The following is a 10,480-nucleotide window of genomic DNA, read 5'->3' as shown; positions in this document are numbered from 1 at the left end:
ACTTACGATTCTTTCACACAAAGTGGTGGCTTTACCAACTGAGCTGCCGGCAAGAACAACTCATTTTTCATTCACAGCACTTTCTGCACAAATGTTTTAAAAATGTTGGGCTTTTTAATATATAGGTAGAATAGCTCATCAATATCATAATAATCCTTGTATTTTACGTTATTTTCCAACATGACTGGAGTTTCAAACGATACATTGCTGTGCATAAATTGACTGCTGCATTTGTCCATAAATTCGTAGTTGCTAAAGCCAATAGCGATCACCTGTGAGGTATTTAGAGACAAGTTGATGGTATAGGCACAACATTAATAATAATAAATAATAATAATCCATCCATTTGCTATCATGTCGTTGAGACTTTTCAAAGCGCTTCACAGAATCCACCAATCGACCGACAACCGGGTTCCTACGTATTGCGTCCGGAGTAAGGAAACTTGCCTAAGTTTTCACCCAGCCCGGGAATTGAGTTTTCTCACTTGCGAGGTTCAGTACAGGACTTCACATATGCTACAGGACATTAACTGCAAGGATTATTACAAAGAGTTAAAAAAAAGCATTGCATTGTAAGGTACAGATTTACAGATGCAATCAGATCTCTGCTTCGTAGTATTAAAATCATTTTATTCCAGTGCTTCATTTTTTGCTGTTAAAATTGAGACAATTATAATTGCAGGCCAGCAATTGACTAAATTAAAAACGTTCATCAAATTCACCCGAGTTCTAAAAGGCACTTTTATGTTTGCAAATATTTCATGTCTGTCTAAGAAATTACATTGGCCGTGAATGTAGTTGACTACTTTTACGTTATCATTTTTAATCAGGTAATCCTAATTTTGGAATTCCAGCACGTTCAGTTGCAGTGACAAGTGTATGAACAATTTTCCCCTCATAAATGTGATAGTCGCGTAACTCATGAGCCTCATGCACACGATCACTCTCGCAAGCTAAGGCAAAAAAAAAAGTGGTGCAGTGTCTCCAACAAAGTGATAATTCACCACGATGATGTATCATCTTGGTGTTTCACTGAGTGAGTTATTAGTTCAGAATTAGTTACAATAACCATTGCACAAGTTGTGGTTATAATATACAGTGATATATGGGTCTATAAAACAAAATGAATTATTCCTCAGGAAAGGCTTTGCTTCATGTTCGTGGGCTTCACAATTCGGGTGAAGAAGGCCTTTTGGTCCATTTGATTTCACGTATCCAGAATACCTGCCCTACTGTGATAAATAATAATAATAATAATAATCCTTGCATTTGATATAGCGCCTTATCACATCTTCTAGACATTTCAAAGCACGTCACAGAATATACTGTAAAATAAATTGACTATATTTTGTGGGTGCAATGCGGCAGCCAATTGTGCACAGCAGTGTCCCACAAACAGTCGTGGATTGAGTGACCAATCATTTTTATTTTTTTGAAGGAATTATTACCCTCGGAAAAGCGAGACCCCCCAGAGACTTTTCAAAGAGCTTCATAGAAACCTCCAATCAACTAACAATCGGGTTCCTACTTACCGCTAGGTAAATAGAGACGTGGGGAGTAAGGAAACTTGCCCAACGTTTCGCACTGCCGGGAATCAAACCCAGGTCTCTTGCTTGCGAGGCGAGTGCTCTAACCACTGAGCTACAGGACTGTAATGTTGCTTTCCATCTTTCAGTCATGCATCAAAGAGCCTTTAGCCACCATAAAGCTGATAGTGTGGCGTCTGTGACTCTGACTGTGAAATCGGGGAGAAAAGAGTAGTGTTTAAACATTAAACCACTAGGGGTTGTTCTCTAAAGACCACTAGAGGACCTCAATTTACAATTCACCTTGAAGCGATTCACATTATATGAGCTGTGAGCAGGAAATGTAATGATTTCCAACAAAGGAAGAAAGTCAGAAATAAAGGTGTCATGGAGAAATGCTCCAGAGTTTGATGCTGAACTAGGGATATCTTGCAATGATAACTCCAGGCACCTTTTCTCCATCATGGCTTCTCCATCCTCATCTTCATCACCATATGTGAGGGGGATTATGGGCTTCCTGGTGTCCCAAATTGAAAAGATACCAAATCTTCTGGCTCTCCTTCCTCCACATACCCAACCTCCCATGCTCCTCAACACCCCTTCCCCCTAACCCTAACCCTTCACATCTTTTTACTCCAATGCTACCTCATCCATTCCAGCACCTTATAGAGGAAGGGGGGTTGGAAATATGGGGTGAGGCAAAAATTCAAAAACTTGGAATGGTCAAGTGTGTGTTTTTTGAAAGGAGACTTATTGATGACAACATTGAAGTGTTTGGGAGAGGGGTGGGGGTTGATGACATGTCCAGAGGAAAGGGATAAGTTAATGATATTGGATACCGAGAAACAGCAGGGTCGCAGGAGCTGTGTGGGGATTGAGTCAACTGAGCAACAACAACAAGATTTCATTTAGAGAGCGTCTTTCACGTCGGGAGGACGTCCCAAGGCGCTGGACAGTTGGGTCGGGACCCAAGCAGGGGGGAAATGGTCAGGGGAGGGAAGGGAGGGAGCGAGGAGGGGGTAGAGAGTCGAGAAGGGAGCTGAAGGCACAGTCGAAGAGAAAGGTCTTGAGACCGGCCTTGAAGGAGGAAAGAGAGGAAGCAAGGCGAAGGTACTGGGGGATGAAGTTCCAGAGCCTAGGGGCTGAGAGGCTGAAGGCCCGGCCACCGATGGTAGGGAGGTTAGGGTGGGGGATGTGGAGCAGATCGGAGCCAGAGGAACGGAGGTACACGAGCAAGTGGTGGGTTTTATGTGAGAGATGGAGGGAGGAGTGGATCAACAAACCCAGATCACCAGATCCCAACAGAGCAGTGTTAAGATCCATATCCTTACCTTCAAATGCCCTCATTGCTTTGCCCCCTTAACTCTGCTACTTCCTGTGTCCTTACATCTGTTCCACCAACTCCAGACTGCTTCATGTCTCCCATCCATCAACAGGATGTCCTTCCATCAAAGGATGAGCAGGATGTACTGCTTCCCCCACTCTCTGGAACCCTCTTCTAAAACTCCTCCACCTCATTTAAGAACACTAACTACAACAACAGCAACTTGCATTTATATAGCGACCTTCACGCGGGGTAGCGTCCCAGAGCGCTTGACAGTGGCGGAGTCTGACCCCGAGCCAGGGGGAGAGGGAAGGGGTAGGTGACCGGAAGCTTGATCAAAAAGGAAGGTCTTTGGGCAGGATTTGCAAGTGCGGAGTCAGGGGGCCCAGCGGAGAGATTGAGGGAGAGAGTTCCATAGTGGCTGAAGGCATGGCCACTCGATGAAGGAGCAGAGGGGGCGAGGGATGAACTGGAATCAGCCGAGCAGAGACAGCAGGTAGGGGAGTGGGATGTAAGCAAATGGGATAGGTAGAGAGGTAGGAGGGTATGAAGGGATTTGAAAACGAGTGAGAGGATCTTGAAATCGATCCGTTCAGCAATTGCAGCCAGTGGGTGCCTGATAAGGACAGGTGTGATGGGGGTACAGAGTTTTATGTGGGTGAGAATCTGGGCAGCCGAGTTCTAAATTAATCTGGTGCAGGAGTGAGAGCAACCAAGCAGAGATTTACTACAAAGTTCATCTCCGCTCCCTGCCCCCTCCTCCTCCCCACAGATCAGGAGACCAGAAACCTTGGGATGGTAAAAATTCTATTTCACTAAAAAAGGAGAAATTGTGTTCCAAGAAAAAAAAAAAAATTTCAGAAACTGCTTCCAATTATAATTGTGCCAAAGCTACCAAACCGCAAGAGACATTTCATGAACATGGATTCCAAATTCAGGAAGGTTCCTAAAGGGCATTGTTAAAGTCTGAGATAGAAAGAGAATGCAAAGATGTGATATGCAGTGTTACATAACGGAGTCGGTGTAATAATTATTCATTGTAACTGTCATGAAATATTGCATTTTTAATTCCGAACTTCCACATATGAAATCTTCTTGTGTTTGAAATGGAATGTGCACTCTCACCCTGAAAGGGCGCCCCCTGCTTACTTAATACCCCAAAATATACCGCACAGGTTAGCAAAAGCCAAGGCTTGGGGACCCCAAAGTGTGCGTTGGGATGAGTAACACTGGAGTTTAAAACTGCCCAGCCTGTCATAGTGAACACTGTCTGACAAGCTTCCTGCTGCTTGCCCAGATAGGCCCACCCTACCTGTCACCGGTCAGGGCTTGGGCTTGCAAAGGACCAAAATGAGTGCAATGTATTGAAGAGAGATAATGCTGGGCGATAGATTCTGAGTCTTTTATGGAGATTTACAGATGCAAGTTTGGACTTTACATTAAGTTTAAATTGTTAATTACCTGTTCATCTCCCCGTTGGCTCTTGATTGAAATGAATAGGTTCAGGGAAACTGTACTTCCTGGAATTACAGCTTTCTATCTCGGTGCGGCTGATTCAGTTAGCAGTACACTTGCCTCTGGGTCAAAATGTTCAATCCTTTGTCGGAAGCTCATGGTCTCAGCTGACAGACCAGTGCAGTGTTTGTGCAAAGCTGTTTGATGGAGTCCATTCTTTATCTGAAACACCCAATTTCCTTCAGATCACCCAAGATCTTACGTGAATATTATAATAGTAATAATAATCCTTGCCTTTAATATAGTGAGTTATCACGTCACTGAATATACTGTAAAGTTAATTGAATGCGTATTTGTGGGCAAAATGCAGCAACCAATTGTGCACGGCACAAACAGTCGTGGATTGAGTAACCAAATAATAANTTTTTTGAAGGGCTTATTACTCCCTGGAAAGCGTCTGCCAATCGACTAACAACCAAGTTCCTATTTCCTGCTAGGTAAACAGAGGTGTGTGGAGTAAGGAAACTTTTGTCCGAGATCTCTTTTGTTCGATTCTCAGGAATCGAATTCAGATCATCTTGCTTGCGAGTCAACTGCTCTAACCAATATGCCACAGGACTCCAAAGGGGAGCTTTTTACAGTTTTTTGCCACGATTCCTTCAATTAAATTGGTCATTCACCTCCTGGCTCTTCGTGGAACATTGCATTACTTATGCAAATTGGCGATTGGATTTGCTTACAAATACAATCCCTTCGCTCAATATTAAACTGTGAAGCATTTTATCAAGTTCAAGAATGACTATTATTGTTAAAGTGAAGAATTGTGTCATGTTCTAAGTTTCCAAAGGTCTATATACTGGCTTGGATTATTAGAAATGGTATTGGCTTTGTGACTTCTCTGCCTGGCGTCTCTCCAGGATAGCAGGTCAGAGTTCATGAGCTCAGTGGGAGGCTAGCTGCAAGTGCTATATTTATATAATTTGCTGTTAGTTTCTCAGCCCACTAATGATAGCACGTCATGAATTGGATTTCTGCCTTATTTGGTTCTACGTGAAGATTTTTTCCAGCATGCTGTGACTCATTGGCTTGAGTCTTTCTCAGCTTCTAGTTGAGTTTCAATTAAACTGTTCGGCTCAGATTATCATTTAACATGCCTCCCATGCAATGGGTTTGCTGAGTAATAAAGTGTTATTTTCGGATTTCCACCTTTGAATTTTGGCTTCATTATTTAAGTGAGATATGGGTTACAGGCTCCCTTGAGACTGTTATCTGTGGTTACCGGTTTAGAATTTGGTGTCAAATTAATTGTTCATTGTTATTTTCAGCAGGAAACGTACTATTAAATTATTGGCGAGCACAAAGAATTCCTATTGTCTGAATATTCTTGATAAATGCCTTGTTCTTTTCATGTTCAGAATCGTTCTAAACTATCTCGGTGATTTCAAACAAAGTTAAAAATGTTATTAAACATATTCAACAGTCAAAGGCTATAATGATCTGAAAGGAAAATCCTTTTTCTTTCAAATAAAATCAACAACTCCAAAGACATATGGTTCAGTTCACGAGGAGGAAGTTTGGAACTTACACAGGAAGTACTTCACGGGCAGAGGAACCGATTAACATCAGCACTAACAAGTTACTGGGAAGAATACTTGCAACTGAAGCATTGAATTCATTTAAGTAACAGTTTAAAAATCTTTGCATTTGGCACAGTGCCTTATCACATTGTTGAGACGTCTCAAAGCATTTCACAGGATTTACTGTGAAGTGTAGTGACTGTATTTTGTAGGCGAATGCAGTTACTGATTTGTGCACAGCAATGTCCCACAAATAGCCATGAAGTGAATGACCAATTCTTTCTGGGGGATTGATAGCCAGGACACTGGGAGAAACTCCCTTCTCTTTTCAAATTGTGCCTGGGATCTTCAAAGATCACCTGTAGAGGAAGAAGGATCTCAGTTAACGGTTCATTCGAAGGATGGCATCTCAGACTGTGCAGAGGTCCCCCCTGCATCCAGTTGGTTACTGTAATGGGAAGATGGTAGGCTTTCCATTAGGCAATGATTTGATCGAATGGACGAAACCTGTTGTGACATGAACATCCTCCTGTTTTAAAGAGCTAGTTGAACAATTACTTTATCTGGAGTGTGACAGAGCTGTATTCAAAATGCAATTGCTAACCAATAGTGTTTCAACTGCAACTGTTCAAAATCCCCTGATATTGTCACCAGCGCTTAATACAAATATATAAACATACAACAAAAAGCAAGTTCGGAATGGGTAAAAATGTTTCAAGATAGTTTCCCACTTCTGTTTTAAAAAAGGACCATAATAAGCACCATCTTTAAGGATTGGCATAATTTTAACTTGGAGAAGAGCAGTCAAAAATTAATGTATAATGATAATCTTTGCATTTGATATAGTCATGAATGATTAGGTGCTTGTGGGACACTGCTGTTGCAAATTGGCTGTCGAATTCACCTACAAAAATACACTCACTGCAGTTTACAGTAAATCCTATGAAGTACTTTCAGATGTTTCAATGACATGTTAGGGCACTTTATTGATTTCAAGGTTTATCATTATTATCTCTAACATCCACCTGAAAACAGGCAGATGGATCCCCTCATCTCAGCCGCTGACACTATCACTATTCATGGCGGCACTCTCCACCTCACCAATCCGAAACCTCGGTGTCCGTTTCGACCCTCAGCTATCCTTCAAATCCCACATTCGTGCCGTGATCTGGTCCGTCTTTCCCCACCTCCACAACATTGCTCGCCTCTGCCTCTCACTGCAGGACGCCAAAACCCTGATCCACACTTTCATTCCTCCCCGGCTTGACTACCCCAACTGCCTGGTCACTGGACTTCCCAACTCTTCCCTCCACAAGCCACAGATTATTCAGAACTCTGCAGCTTGTGTCCTCTCCCACACCAGGTTCAGGGAGCCTATCATCCCCGTTCTTGCCCGGCTTCACTAGCTCCCCATTCCCCAGAGAATCGAGTACAAAACCCTCATTCTTACCTTCAATGCCCTCCACGTCTTACTCCCCCCTACCTTTCCGACCTCATAATCCCATATCAGCCTGTCTGCTCCCTCCACTCGGCGGACACCAGCCTGCTGCAGGTTCCCCGCACTCCCTGCCCCATCATTGGCAGTCGGGCATTCAGCATCTCTGCCCCCACACTCTGGAACTCTATCCCGCAATCCCTCCCACTCAGCCCCTCTCTTGCCTTTTTCAAGTCCCATCTGAAGACCTTCCTCATCGATCGTGCCTTCGACCACCCCCAGCCCCCTTGGCCTCCTCACCTTCTGTCCCCAACTCCCAGTTTGGGTCGAAAACCCCTGATTGTCCAGCACCATGGGACATTTTTATGACGTGAAGGGAGCTATACAAGTGTAATTTGTTGTTTTTTAACGTTGCATCTGAAGGATGAAACTTCTGACTATGCAGGACTTCCCCAGAATCAGATCAGTATTAGCAATTTGTTAACTTTGATCAGTGAGCAAGGTCTCGTTATGTGACATTACGGTATCAGTTGATTAGCGTGATTACTGGTTTGGTTCATTGTATGAATTTTATTTCCCGGTTTAAAACCTGCGGCTTATGCAATGGCTTCTCTGTGTGAATTCGCTTAGTCCTACGAATGTTTCACAAATTAACTTCTGCGTACGTTAGTAAATTACAGTTCCTTCGCTGTACAGTGAGACAGGAGCACAGCAGGGCATTGCGTGGAAGCAGGTTTGATTTCCCCTCCCACTCTACTCAGCTCCTGAATTCAGTCTTTTGCCATCAGAGGGTTGCCAAGTTAAGCCCAGGAGGGAAGATCGGAGGCTCAGTCAACCCCATCCACTTTTGTGCATGTCCCAGAGACCGACTCGGTTGTCATTTCTTTTTCAGTAAAATGCTAGATGGGTATGTTTTGTTTCTTGTTGCTTTGGTTAGAGGTGACGCCTTGCCATTGTTAGGCCGCCCGGAGAAACAGATGTTAACAGTGTGCTGCAGATGCACACAATTCAACACAGGAAGAATTATACAAAAGGGATCTAATGAAAGCCACATAATTAGCGACACAGAGGACGTACGACAGGAGAGATAGGATGACAAAATGAGACTGGAAAACATAGGATAAGGGCTCCTAAGGGACTACAGTGAATAATGACTAGGAAAATGGAAAACATTTAGCAAGGGAGCTGGGCAAAATTAATTCACAAGCTGAATAATAAAAGAAAAATTGAGAGGAAATTGAGATGGCAATATCAAAAGACAAAGACAAAAAGAGGAGGGGTAATGGTTAGATTTAAAGGGAGAGAAAGGAGGAAGGAGTGTTATGTATATATTATATATATATATTTGTGTATGGAGAATATTGAGATGTGTACAGATGTGCCCATAATTAATGAATAACTTGTGACATATGTTTTTCCTGCAAATGCAGATTAGCAAGAAAGAAGGGCTTGAATTCTTAAAGCACCTTATCAACACAGCACAAGCGAGGCATGAAATTCCATTTAGTCTTTGCCCGTCACCATTTTGTATGAAGATCATTTGGTCTTAAAATTTAAGAGGGCGAAAAATTGTGGAATGTTATTCAATTCAGTCTTAATTCGGAAGCCGGATCTTTTTAAGAACCATCCAAAATTGATTTCAAAATTAACAAAGGCAATCACAACTTTAACTTACATAACAGCCGTCACTCAAGTCAGTGTCTCAGTGCGCTCCACAGTGGACACCAAGCAAGATTAACAACAACAACTTGCATTTATATAGTGCCCTTCAAGCCAGACGGCGTTTCGGAGAGCTTCATTGAGGGCTTCACTTATTGTCCAATTGCAGTGATGGATAAAGGCTGCAGCTATACATATCAGTTACGTATACATACACATACCCGCCCCCACCCCCAAAACAAAAGACGCCATGAGATGACCGGTCAATGTACCTGAGAGATTGTTAGCCAGGATGCTGAGGAGTTGCTCCCAGTCCTGTATCACTAACAGAAGCCAATAAGAAAAAGGATCTGATTGATAGTGATCTACATTTTTGGCCTATCATATCATACGTTGCAGGGACATAAGTTCCCTCATCTCAGGCATCGATCTTCTGAACCATCACTGGACACCCTCCAAGACTGGTAAATCCTTTCTAAGGATTGGTAATGGTGAAACTGAACGCAGAACTCTAAATACGATCTGGCTAGCTGTCCACATAATAATAATCCTTGCATTATCAAGTCTTCAAGATGTCTCAAAGTGCTTCACAGAATATACAGCGAAAAGCAATAGTCAATTGCGCACAGCAGTGTCCCACAAACCGTCGTGGATCGAGTGACAACTTTTCTTTTGAAAGGATTTTTATCCCCAGAAGAGCGACCCGCCAATCGACTAGCAACCGCCAATCGACTAACAACTGCCAATCGACTATCTACGTACTGCTAGGTAAACAGAGGCCTGTGGAGTAAGGAAACTTGCCCTGCCGGGAATCGAACCCAGGTCTCTCACTTGTGAGGCGAGCGCTCTAACCACCGAGCTATGGGACTCCACTGTGAGAATATAACAGTGTAGAAGAGAAGCAGCTCCTTATTGCTATATTTCAGATCTTGGGATACTCCGGTGTCCCATTTGCTTTATTGACTTATTACCAGTGATAAGCATTACATAACGGGCCACATTTTTTACTCCCCATTAAATTTTCACGGTGACTCTTAATTTCTTGTACTTGTCTGAAAAAGTAAGATATTAACATCTTTATTAGTTCAAGCAGTCGTCGCCTCGCTCGCAAATTCATCTGTAACAGATAAAGAAGAACCTTGCAATTCCGAATCATCCAGCTTGGTTAGTTGCAATCACATTTCTCATCCTCACCCACATTCATCAATAGGAGACCCTAATAAGCTACTAAGAGAAACCTGCAGTGAAGTCGATCCGAGAGAATGTGAACATCAAATAAATTCCAATTTCATACGGGTCGAAAATATTAAATGACTCGGTGACAAATTGCTCTCAGCATCTCTGATCGATATTCCTTCTGTTGACTTTTCACAAGGCATTTGCGGAGAAACAGGATTTTTAATTAAATAAATAGCTGGTCTGCAGACAGCTGCACCTCAAGAGACAGCCTGCGAGGGATTTGCTTTCAGCGGTTGCTTAGTAACGCTGCCATTGCCACTGAACA

The sequence above is a fragment of the Callorhinchus milii genome, unplaced genomic scaffold (assembly GCF_018977255.1).
Source record: "Callorhinchus milii isolate IMCB2004 unplaced genomic scaffold, IMCB_Cmil_1.0 Scaffold5, whole genome shotgun sequence".
NCBI lineage: Eukaryota > Metazoa > Chordata > Chondrichthyes > Chimaeriformes > Callorhinchidae > Callorhinchus > Callorhinchus milii.
Note: the sequence above shows the minus strand (reverse complement) of the source record.